This window comes from Chrysemys picta, chromosome 4 (genome assembly GCF_011386835.1).
Source record: "Chrysemys picta bellii isolate R12L10 chromosome 4, ASM1138683v2, whole genome shotgun sequence".
NCBI classification, from domain to species: domain Eukaryota; kingdom Metazoa; phylum Chordata; order Testudines; family Emydidae; genus Chrysemys; species Chrysemys picta.
In genome coordinates this window covers 80,117,443-80,130,712 of record NC_088794.1, presented here as the reverse complement: position 1 = coordinate 80,130,712, position 13,270 = coordinate 80,117,443, and the positions used below count along the sequence as shown (strand labels likewise).

Sequence of the window (13,270 nt, the reverse complement as noted above, 5' to 3'; positions counted from 1 at the left end):
TTGTGAGTGAAGAACTGGGGAGATCTGCATCTCTTGATAGACATTGTCTGATGAGTTATGGAACTTAAACATTTGTAGTGGGATTCCTAGGTTTTATAATAGTAGCTGGCAAGTTATTTGCCACACACAATTTATTGGATGTATTTAGCCGGCTATTTTTTATGAATTATTAATGAACAGACATATTTTTACAGATTATTTAATGAATGGTTAATGCCAACATATGTCAGCATACAAGGGTGCTCACAAACAATTTGCCAAGACAATTGCTTTGAGTATTTTGAGAATTCAGTATTGCCGATTTGATATTCACATTGTGATTTGTCACTCAAGTCACATGACATTGCTTCTGCTGTCTGACTGGATAACTCCCACTCACCAAGGAGCTTTCAGGGTGGCTGCATGAAGAGTTCCAGTTTAGACACTCAGGTAGATACATATTTGCATGAGTATATGCAACACTTCTTTCTCACAAACAAAATATCATCCTCATGCATATTTGTGGAAAGTGAATAAGTGGGGTCTCAAATATCACCAAAGCAAATAGGTAGTTTTTATTCAAACAAAAGTTCACTTTTATTTTTGTTAGTGTTTACCAATCTCTGTACACTAACTTCCATTGACAGAATCACTTCCAACAGATATGGACTCCCAGATGAATACATATTTGCTAAAACTTTGTAGTATTTATAATAAAAATACTTTCATGGCTATATATGCATGACATCCTGACATCCTCTGTACTCAGTGGGAGCCCAGTATATGTATCACAGGGCAGAAATTAGCCCCAAATATTGTTTAATCCCAAGAGGAGTTTATTTTCAATCAACTGATTGTCTGGGGGGGGAAATATTACAATTGCCTCAGATCTCCCAACAGAGCTCTTATTGATCTCAAGAGTCAATTAAGTCCACGTGAATGGAAGAGTCTCCACAAATACATAATGGAAATTAAGGCTATAGCTTTCTTCTGCACTTCTTCCAAACCACCAATTTGTCATTATGTAGAGCCAAATCTTATTTGCCTTACTCACTCATTGAATTAAATGGGATAACTTGCGTGAGTAAAGCAAGTAGAATTTGAGTCATAATATAATTTGTACAAATATCACTCCAACATGAAACCTTGGAAGAGCAAAAATATTATTGACATTTATCTACGCTTTATTTACTCATCCAAAATGTCTCCATGAATGGACACACAAAAGATGAGTCAACAAAATCCTAATAGATGATCATTAACCTACACTGCATGGTCTCATCTTTAATTTCCCTCAGAGACATTTCAGTGTCTGCTTAATACATATATATAATTTATTTCACTGACTACTTCTACCTGTAGCTTTGTAAAATATTAATAATCATCATAATAATTTAAAAGAAACAGTCTCTCAGTTAGTAAAATAATCAGTAAAAGGAAACCACTTCTCCCTGGTTAGCAATAACCTTCCTAAAACTGTGCAGGTAAATGGCCCAACCTGAAGCCACTTGGGACACAGAATTCCCATAGAATTGAATAGGCTGAATTCAACCAGAGCTTACACGGGCATAAAGAGGGCAACCGAGGGAGCAGGTCCAACAAGCAGGGATGCCAAACTATCATGATCTCCCATTTGCGGGAGGCCATTAGGGGATAAGAGCAGCACAGAATTGAGGACAGCTGACCAGGAGGTTGAGAAATGTGTTGACCTAGAGCATCCGTTCAACTACCTCTGCTGTGGGATTCCTATGGAACATGGTTGTAAACTAGAGCTGCAAAAAAGCTGAGGGAAGGTAGCAGTGGTTCCACCATCTGCCTTCCCATGTGTTGAATTCCCCACCTGGATTTGTGCAGGCAGGCATATAATTTATGTTTCCCTGCACTGCCGTTATTGAATCTGGCCACAATGACTCTGGCAACAGGATCTATTAGTGAATCTGGCTACTAGATTGGGCTCCCATATATCTTTTTTCCACTTATTGATCATTCTCTCTACCTATGCCCTCCCCTACTACATTACTAAGGGAGCTGGCGTTAATTAATTAAATACAATAATATTTATAAAGTGCCCTTTCCTCACTTTTGGGGAGGCAGCGTGCAAGCAATTCAATCAGAGTAAAATAACAAACCAATAGAATTCTAGTCCTTAAAAACCCTTGGTGGGGGAAAGGACTGCTCCAGCCCCTGGATAGGATGAATGGAGGTAGGTGGTCCAGGTAGAGCAAGATCGACCTCCAACCTCCTGCCACCTCTAAGAGCCACCTCAAAATGGCTCAGTCAACTGCAAGATTTGGACACAAAGATATAGTTCCTAGAGGTGGATGGTGCCAGAGCATGGATACCACTCAATGAACAGATCTCTAGTGCAGCAGGTCTCTCTTCATTAAAGGTTTTAAAAAAACACTGGGGCTGAGATTTTCATAAACTCACAACTTCTAGTAACCTTAATCCCCTAAACAGTTTTGAAAATCTCCACCTGGTTCTTGTTGTTCACTTCCCCGCTAACATGCCAACAACAACAAGGGCATAAACACAGCTCTGAGCCTATTAATTTCTGTTGGCTCTGCAACAGCGAGAGGTAGAATTATTTTCACGGGATCAACAAAAATAACAATATTCTGTTAGGGAGTGGGGGGGAGGCAGTTATGGGAGGGTGTCAGAAAATAGATCTTTGGTACTGCTGCTGGGACATGAAGTTCTTCAGGTTTTACAACTCCCCACCATTATTCTCACCTGCAAGCTGCTTCCTCCTCCAGTCAAAATCACCACCCTTATGGCTGAGGATAACTGAAGAGGGTGCCCTTAGAAAGCCCAACAACATTAAGTCAGCTAGAGAAGTCATTGTTCAGCAATGCTAGACACTGTCTCCCCACTGCACTCCCAACCCAGAAAGCTAGGAACTGGGAAGGTAAACAAAATCTGGGCCTACTGCATGGCAGTGCAGACCATTAATCATCATTAGGTCACAAGGCTGGACAGCTTGTGCTGCATTTCGTGGAGGGAACTGAGCAGTGAAGATAAGAGCTATTTACAATTAGAAAGATGTTCTCCATCCATTATAAAGAGAGAACATTCAGGCTGGACAACATGCAACATTTCCAAAAGAGTCAGACCTAGCAGTCTCTGCACAGTATCCCTAGCAAGGTGGCAGAAGTTCCATAGCTTGATTCATTTAAGACTGGTCTTGGGAAAATCTATGAAGAGTAGACTGTAAAGAACAATCCTACCCTACCCAGATTATGGAGAAATAATCTAAAAGGTCTTTTTGATCTCCAGTTTCTGCAATTCTAATTCAATTATAAGGAAGATAAAATGAGGAACTTATTTGACCAGTGCATGTGCAAATGACCATGTTCATGTGTATGCAGATACACTAAATTTATTAGACATATACTGGAATATGTATTGCACTTTATCAGTAATTAAACAATTATAGATTATCTATTTTATATGTGTGTATATATACCTACACACACAGCTATGCTTCCTCCTTCCCACCTTCTGCCTTGCACTTTCCTTGATATTTGTAATTACTGGAGGAAGGAGCTGAGGGACATTTAGTAGTTCATGGTGGGGAGAGAGCTAATGTCCTTGAAGGACAAACCACAGCCAAAGAAGTATATAGTTGTGCTGGCATTCCAGAGAGCCTCATGTAGGAACAATTGCACATAAACAACTTCTGGCAGAAAGATGGGAATCCAAGAAGCTAGAAGCACCCACCTGCAAGTAGAAAAACCGTGAAGGATACAACAACTCAGGAGAAGACGACCCTCCTTCTCTGGGTTAGCTGCAGCCTCATCAAAGGGACCTGTGGAAAGAATGTGGTCCATGGTGAGAAAAGGAAGGATACGCTGTCTAGAAGCATTTGAATGATCTGGTGAGCTGGCAACAGAAGCTGCTTCTCCACCAGTAGCTGAGGCATCAGTTTCAAGGTCTTGTTGACCACTGTCTTGGTCACAGGATGAGCTTGACTTGAGTTCACAAGTTTTAGATAGCTGTAAACATCTCTATCCTATAAAGGCTTTGTTTGTAACGTGCCGTGCATAGTAACCAGTGGTGACAATATCTCATCATTCCTACCCAGCTTATGGCATCCCTTCATATTTAACCGTTAATAGTTGTGATCATATATAGCGGTTGCTTTGGGTTTTCTATGCAAATAATGCCAGCCCATAGAGTTCCATTTCAGCATATCCCCAGCTCCAATAATGCTGCATCTTATTTCAAGAAGGGCAAATTTCTAGGGAGGGCCCGAATAGTTATGGGAAGTGTTCTCAACACCAAACAAGGGAAAGGGAAGGAAACCAAAGTGGCAAGGCACCAAACACAGCAATTCAGAATGACTGGGGAGTGAGCTAAAGACTGAAAAAGCTGATGACCAGACACATTCCAGAATGGAGACAGTAGCACCATACGGAGCAGATCCTAACTCAGAGCTAGTACGGCTTCCATTACCAAACAAAACATCTGAGCTAATGCATGAAAGAGGCACTCCAAAAGAAAAACAGTAAGCTTGTGCTCTTCCACTTTGTTTGTTTTTTTATGTGAGAAATTCTGTTTTTGTCTACCATCTTTTTCTTTACAGATTCTATAGGCAACTGAAGAGTTAATGAGATCATAATATCACCACTGCCTATCACGCTAAGAAATATTATCTCATTGTTTTCTTGTACTCCCTTTCAGTCTGTATCCAGCTCTTGTCTCTTGTCTTATACTTAGTCCCTGCCCTTTTAATCTTATAATCTGTCTTTTTGCGTTGTGTTTGTACAGTATCTAGCACAATGGTCCTGGTCCATGTCTAAGACTCATAGGCACTACAATAATTCAAATAAACAAACAACAACTACACACAGGTGTCAAGTAAGTGAAACTTGATTGACAGACTTTATTCAGATTTGTAAGGCTCTTGGGTTGTTGTTTATGCTAGTATCGATTTCATTCTTAACAAACAGCAGGAAGAAAACCCTCATTGTTCAAGATTAAGCATTTCATCCCTTCCCTTCTCCAGGTCCCTTAAGGAGACCTCCTGTGAAGTCGGGAAAAATATAAGCTGATTTTCCTGATGCTTCGTAAGGTAAAAACAAGCAGTTAAAATAAGTGAAAAATGCACGTGTGTATGTGGGGTAGGGACCCCAAAATCTTTCAAGCCTTCATATAGCAGCAAAGCAAGGCCATGTTTTCCCTTTGCGGAAAACCTTTAACAATAGTTAATGAGGAGGGCAAGAAAGAAAACCGCCTATTTTGGAAAAGAATCTTTAGAAGTTGTAGTTTGTAACTGGGCATTCAGATGGGATTAGCAGGCTATGCTAGTGAGATAAGAAAACAATTTGTAACAAGTAAACACTCATGCATATCTGTGATTCAGTGGCCACACACCTAGGGATAGTCCACCCAAAGTATGTCTGCTTATTGAAGCTTCCATGCAGCTGAAATCCATGTAATTTAAATACCGAATGCCATCTGAGACATGAAACATTTTGCCCAATGTCACACAGTGAGTGGCAGAGTTCTGTTTCCTAATCCTAGTTCTAGCCACTGGACATAACATTCTGTAGTGGGGCTGGTCTTGTATATAGGGCAGTGGAGGAGAAATATGGGGAGCGATCAGAAGAGTGGGAGGAACAGGCAACACTTCCAACACATGCTCAACTTAGAGCATTTTCTAGCCTCTTTTTTTTTTTAAACGGGCCATTGTCTCCAACATAAAATTCCACCAACTAGCAAAGTCCCTCGTTAGTATCTGAACCTAACCTATTATTTATTGTTGCTATTTACAGTTGAATAGCTACCCTGTTTAACTCGAAGGCCAACTGTACTTCAGTAATAGGGAAGCCATCTTTGGTATGAAAACCACTCTAGAAATGTAAGAAAATAATCTTTGTTTAGGTGTCAGGTGGGGTGAATAAAATACGTAAAGCTAAATTCTTCTCTCAGACGCGTAAGTCAATGGGAGAGGCATGGATGTGCCTGAGAACAAAATTTGATCCTTATTATTTTGCATAATTGTCATTTATGCACAAGCAACATGTCTTAATATCCATTTTTTATTTTTTCAGCTTAAATTTGCCTTTTCTTAAGTATGCACATAGTACCTCACACTCAGATAATGTGTCTTATAAAAACAGATGGATTTCTCCTAGCTTGTGTTTTAATATTGTTGACAATGGCCTTAAATTCCTTTGGCCCACAGTACAGGCCTCTGAATACCGTTATATATCCTCTGGACTGTGAAATATTCTGTTTATTCAAATGAAGTCTCAGATAACACTAGCCCTCTGCTTTTGTACAATAGTCTGTTGGCCTGATCCTGCTTCCGTTAAATTCAACAGGAGCAGAATCAAGACCTATGTCTAATATTTTTCCTTAGCTGGTTGCTATTTGCTTATTTGGGAAAACAGAAATAAAATTTAAAAAATCATTAAATCATACATGTCTTAACAAAAAACACCATAAATACAACAATGTTTTTATTAAGGTAGGAAAAAAGGTTGATGGCCAATATGCAACTTTAATCTTTTGACGCCAGACAAATTTCTGATTCAGGCTCCTTTATATACTTTCCTTGAACAAGTCAAATCAGATCAGAATCTTTCTCGATGCTACAAAGTATTAGTCCTAAGTTTATCTAACTCAGTACATTAGATGTTTGATTGTGATCTCAGGTACTCAGTGATCACCTTACAGCTCAAAACAAAGCAACCAAACAAACCTCATTTATATATTGTGGGTACCAAGCACCAGAAACAATTTCACAAGATACACTGCTATATTTCCTGATGATCCTTATCTGGAACTAGAATCAAAGGAATCAGGCCTAAAATCTTCAGCTATTCCCTTCCGCTTTTATCCAAATATATTACCCGAGACCTCAAACCTGCAAGCACTTACTTATAGGAGTAGTCCTATGGGCTTCAATAAGCTACTTGCCAAAGTAAAGTTACTCACAGCCCTCAAACTGCATCCTTGTACTTTTGGCATAGTTATGCCCAACAGGTAATTCCTCAGAATAAATAAACTCAAGTATGAAGTATTTATCGTACTGAAAAATAAATGTAAAATTTTGGTAGGGAAAATTCTCATTTAAAAAGAAAAAATATTTCCAAGGAAAATATTAATCAGAAATATATAAGATTAGAATTACAGGGAAGTGAAAACCTGCCACAGATATTACCCAGAAAGAAACTCCAGCTGAAAATGATCAATGAAAAATAGATTAGCTAGAGTGGTCAACGAATAGAGGCAAGTTGGCTAAATTGTTAATTAGTAGTTTGTACAAGGGAAAAAAACTTCATCATTCACTATCATCAGCAAAATTGTTTTGTAATTGGTTTCTCATGTTGGAATGAAAAGAAAGAAAATTATCTCTGTTATTTTGGAAAAAAAAACAGGAAAAAAGAGGATTAAAAAAAACTTTATTTAACAATCTTCATATTAACAGGCAACAGTGATAAAATGGCAGGACATCTGATGCTTTGACAAAAATTTCTTCTGATCCAAGCTTGTTCATCACTCAACTTCCACTATCACCTCAAAGGAATTATTTTTCCTTCTTAATTTTGGTTACATTCATATGAAAAACTCATCCTAAACCCGTTTTGTTGGTTCTAAATGTGCTGTAGACTTTTGTTTGCAAATAAGAATGACCAAGCCAAACCCTGGTTTCCTTATAAATGTGAGTTGTCCCTCTGAGGCCAATGGGCCTCATTCTACTCCTATTAAAATCAATGGGACTGTACTCACATGAGCAAGGCAAGATGGTCATTGTTTTTATGTTTTGTTTCAGACATCACTTGCAGATGGGATGCATTATGTAGTTAATGGCCGATAATTGTAATCTGTTGAACTGCTGTGGCAAGGATGATATAGCATGGTTTTTGTTTGTTTCTCACTCCCATTATAATTTTTATTTTTAAGTATTAAAAAGAAATTCAACTCAAGGTTAATTCTTAGGGCCAATTTCTGCTCTGCGAATTTTTACAAATAATCTCATTTTCTTGAAACATGTGTACGGCAAATAATGCCATTTGGCAAATTAGAAGTATTTGGCCGTTACATACGTAGGTTTTCTATTTGTATCATTCCTAACAGATTTACCGTTTACCACATTGTCTTTCACAAAACATTCTTTTGCTTATACAGTGGACCTTTGAATAAATATATACAAAGTAAAATTTCCATTAAGGCTGACTTTTGTTACACAAACACCTGTCTTAAGGAACTGTGTTGTAACATCCTCTGTAATGGAATCCCTATTTTGTTTGAATTTAAAAAAAATTTATAAAAATTATTGTAGATATTCCTTCCAATAAAGGCACCGAGGCTGCATTCCTCACATATCCAGAACTTCCATTGACTTCAGAATGAGCCCACTAGATTAAATGTTTAGTATTTTATTTATGTTTTATTCTCTTTCCTTGCTTTGATTGTTCTATTTGTTTCCTTTTGGGTGTCTTCCTTTTTGTTTCTATTGGATAGTGAAGTCCTCTTAGGGCTTTGATCCTGAAAACACTTAGGTATGTCAGTGACTTTATGGACTTGTGTAGTCCTATGGAACTCAGTGGGACTTTGTACATGTTCATGTGTCTAAGTGTTTGCAAGATCGGAGGAGGGTAGGGGAGGCGGGGGTGGTTGGTTGGATGGATGATGAAAACTGCCTGTTGTGTAGAACCACGTCTGCTCTATTTTTACACTGATCCAGTGGCCCCCATGCCCTGAGCAACAGTGGCTGGAATGGCAGCCTAGGTCTAGCATCTCAACCACATAAGAGGCTGCACTCCATCCCTGTGCCCTAGCCTCTGCATGGAGGTGGGTATCACCTCCCCAGATCATTTGCACTTATCCCATATACAGTCTAGTTACTTTATGCCAGTGGAGCTGATTTCACAGTACAGTTTCACCCTAAGCAGAAAATCCATATAAACCAGAAATGCAATTGTTATATTGGGATATATTGACACACTTTTCACCTTTCATTCTACGTCACTATAAACAGGAGTTCTTTTATTTTTTCCACTGAATATATATTTTTGCATCTTATACCATTCAGATCTGCAAAAAACAGTAGAAACATATATTCCTAAAAGGAAGGGAATTGACTACGGTTTCCTCCTTTATGGGTTGTTCTGTAACTCCATAAGCGCTAACAGGAGTTATGTTCTGGAACCAGAAAACAATACACTGTACCGGGGTGGCCAACCTGAGCCTGAGAAGGAGCCAGAATTTACTAATGTACATTGCCAAAGAGCCACAGTAATACATCAGCAGCCCCCCATCAGTTTCTCCTCTCCCCCAGTCCCAGCACCTCCCACCCACTGGCAGCCCCGCTGATCAGTGCCTCCCTCTCCTTCCCCCACCTCCTGATCAGCTGTTTCCTGGTGTGCAGGTGGCTCTGGGTTGGGGGAGGAGCAAGGGCATGGCAGGCTCAGGGGAGGGGGCAGGAAGGGGTGGAGTGGAGAGGGGGCAGGACCTGTGGCAGAGCCAGGGGTTGAGCAGTGAACACCCCCCGGCACATTGGAAAGTTGCCACCTGTAGCTCCAGCCCTGGAGTCGGTGCCTATACAAGGAGCCGCATATTAATTTCTGAAGAGCCGCATGTGGCTCTGGAGCCACAGGTTGGCCACCCCTGCACTGTACCATGGTGAGAATGATTTGATTCAACTTATTTTTATTCTTAAGGCAAAGGTTATATTCAATTATTTAGTGCAAAGTTATGGTGCTTTAAATAAGAATAAAAACAATAGACAACAATTTCAAATGTGGTTGCTTGAAGTTAGGCTCCTAAAATTCATTGGCCTGGAAATTTTGACCAATAAATAAATAAGCAAATAATAATATAAATGCAGTCTTGGTTATTTGATGTAATGTCTACGAAAAATTTAGGTTTGAAACTTAGAAATATTTTTAGATCCATAATTCAAATTAAACTATTGAGCTTCATCGGGACAGCTCAAGTAAAGCAGTCAAGCAGGATTTGTTCCTGAGTGGCTTTATAGAATATCTCAGATAATAGTTCTCCTTTGCCATGTTAGACGCTTTGCAGATAAGTGTTCGTGACTTCATGTTACCTGTCCCTGTGACATTACAGTACGTTTCCAAGAAAAAAAAAATCATGATGTAAGGTGATCGACAAAATCTTTCTAACCTTCAAGAACAAACCATTCCAACTGAGACAGGAGAAAAAGCAGCAAGAACTACTCTACAGTATGCTTTCCCTATGGAGGTACGCATGACGCCCATCACTCGGATAAAAATTACACTTTTGCATAGCAAGGAGATTGTAGCCCTATAACGTTCCTTCTCATACCCAGCTGTGTATGTATGTTTGTGTGTGCAGCTAATGTACATGCGTGCGCACACACTGTGAGATATGTACACAAACATGTAAAATACTTTGCTTTTGGATATATACATTAAGGCCCAAATCCTGCTCACCTAACTGATGAGTTATGTCACTGAAATGAATGGGGCTGCTGGAGGGCCTGAACTGAAACCGATTTAAATCAGTGGAAAGACTGCCATTGGCTTCAATGGGCTTTGGATCAGGCTTTGAATCAATTAGGTGAGCAGGGTTTGGCGCCTTGCAATATTAAATTCCAAAGTTTTTTGTTGGAACGTCAGTGATTTTGTGACAGGTCTTTTTTGGCACGACTATTTCAGTTTGTATGATTACTCCTTGCAATTTTCCTCAACAGCTTTACATTCTCCTAAACTACTGAAACTACTGTATGCAGATAAATAGATAATAGATTTATTTTATGCTATTTGTTAACTTCTGCTGCTAGTGAAAATATTTGTACATACACACGTACCAGCATAAATGTACATACACGTGCACATGTGCACACACACGCACGTACAGCATACTCGACTTTATCAGTGCATGTTTAATCAGGAAATCTCCTTAACTAGAATGAGTCTAGAGACTGATTTAGTTTAATGACAGTAAATGGGAATGTCCATTGTTTACCTGGGACAGTATTAGCAAAAATTTCACTTACTGGGGGACATATTTAACAGGTGCTAGTGGGTGAAGTGGTGTTTAACCAGGTGTTATAGAGCTATGAAACTCTAAGTTGTGATCTTTTCACTCAGAAGCAGCCACATTAAGATGACAAGACAAAATAAAGATGAAATGCAGTGAATATCATTTTTACATTGTACAGTGGTTTCTTTCGGGCCTTGTCAGATTTTGTTTTTTAAAAAGGTATCTTCTCTTAACTGGGATTTCCACTTAAATTGGGACAGCAAGTGAAATGTCTAAATTAAGAGTATTCTACTGTGTATATATATACACAGTATATATAAATAAAGATCAAATAAGTGAAAGCGAAGAAAACACAGCAAAATGGGTTAAAATAATTGAATTTCAGCGCAAGAAGTGATTGCTATAGAGCTAATCCTCTTCCGATACAAGTCTAAGGGACCTTTGCTAATGGCTTCAGTGGAATCAGAATTGGGTCCATAAGCCATGAACAACATGTGAAGTTAAATGACTATATTATGCACACAGATATATTTCAGCATGTCTGTTATGGGTATCACTGATTAGATCCCTATTTGCAAGGGATTATTACTCGGCCATATTTAGTTTACTGAGTGCTGAAAAGTAGCATCTCTGCTGTCATGTGGACACCTGTTTTTTAAAAAAAAAAAAAAAATTAAAATGGGAAAAATCTAGTTTGCCCAGGAATGATCAGAGCAAGAAACAAACAAAAGAATCTGCAGCCTGTGGGACAGGAGTTTGGTGGGTCTCAGCACAGTTCCCAGTGACAGGTGTCCAGATAAAAAAACTCCATCACAGATGCACTAATTGGCCCTTTTAGGCAGTCTCAGCAGCAAGGCCCTGGGAAACTGAACTCCCCGCTCACCCACAAAGGTTGTTCCTCTAACTTAAGAGTTGAAGAACATAGCCAAGGGATAGCATGGAGCAGAGGAAAGGCGAAGCCTCAGTTTCTACTGCTGCTGGGCTTTTTGAAGACGTGAATGTTGAACTCCGCCAATGTGCTGTCTTTCACCAGAACTAAATTCTACAGAAATAGTTACAAATAATAACAAATAAAAATGCCTACATTAGGTGATGTATTTAAAAGTCTTCCTCCACTCTCGGAATATGATCATTTGCGTTAAACTGGAACTTAGCAAGAGCTTAATTTTCAACATGGTTGAGGGATTTTTATGCAGGTTGAGGGGAGAAAGGGAAAAAATAAATGTTCATTTTTAAAAAAGGATCTAATCCTGCAAATACTTACTACTGGGAGAAGTCCTATTATGGACAGGCTGAGTCCTATTATATGACAGCTCAGAATAATTAGCACTCCATTTGGTAATGTGAGCACTTGCTGGACCAGGCTGAAATTACTTTATTTAGAGAAATAGCTGCAGTGTTTGCAAATAGGGGGATAAAGGTCTGTATCAAGGGTTAGTTGCAGGTATGTACAGTTGCCATGTTGAGACTATATTCTCCTGGCTATCTCGTTAAAAACAGGGTTAAACCAAACCAAACCAAAAACAAAAATCCTGACTATCAGTTGCATGAAACACAACCAATCACAGGTTATTATATAATTTTTTAAAAGGCTTATTTCTATAAACTAAGATATAATAGACTAAAACATGCTGTTCCTGACTGCAGGGTAAATAATACTGGATGTGCCTTAAAAAGTCAGCAGATATTTATTTATGAAATTGCCTATAATTTTATTTGCATACAATGAAATCTGGTAAGTAGTACATATTTTAAAAATTCTTAGAACTCTTGGCTCTCGGGGAGGTGATTACATTTTTTCTTTATTATTCATATTATCTGTGCGTGTGTGTTCTATGTGCGTGGGTGCGCGCGCACGCACACACACACAACCCTGTAATATTTATATGTATACATACATAAGCACACATACATACCAATAAATAAAAGGAATCTGATCTGCATTAAAGCTTATGTTAAAATTATTATATCAACTTAAAATTCATATTTTTAAACTATCATAACCTTTGTGGCGAATAGTATCTTAGATGATCAAAACTGAAAGTATTAAATACATCCAATGTGATATCTCACCACGTATGTTATTTATTTTACTTGCCCCATTTCCTTCAGCTTAGCCAGTGAAAATCAGCCAGTCCTTTTCACTGTCTAGCCATTTTCGCCTCCTCACCATCATCTACAAGTACAAATCCGTTTTGCGTTTGGCTTTCTAACATCACACGTAAACATTTTAATATGAAAAAGAAATGGTTTTAATTTCTTTTTTTTTTTAAATCAGGAGAACATGCCTTTTCCTGTCAGGGCGTGT

General features: G+C 38.7%; 1 protein-coding gene across 1 annotated transcript in view; it reads right to left on the bottom strand.

Moving 5' to 3' along the window:
* HSD17B12 (hydroxysteroid 17-beta dehydrogenase 12) overlaps nucleotides 1-13,270 on the bottom strand; it is a 253,973-nt gene that overhangs the window by 226,271 nt on the left and 14,432 nt on the right. The window contains exon 3 of the mRNA XM_065592787.1: nucleotides 3,700-3,787. The gene's annotated coding sequence lies outside the window, so the exon portion shown is untranslated. The remainder of the gene's footprint in view (nucleotides 1-3,699; nucleotides 3,788-13,270) is intronic.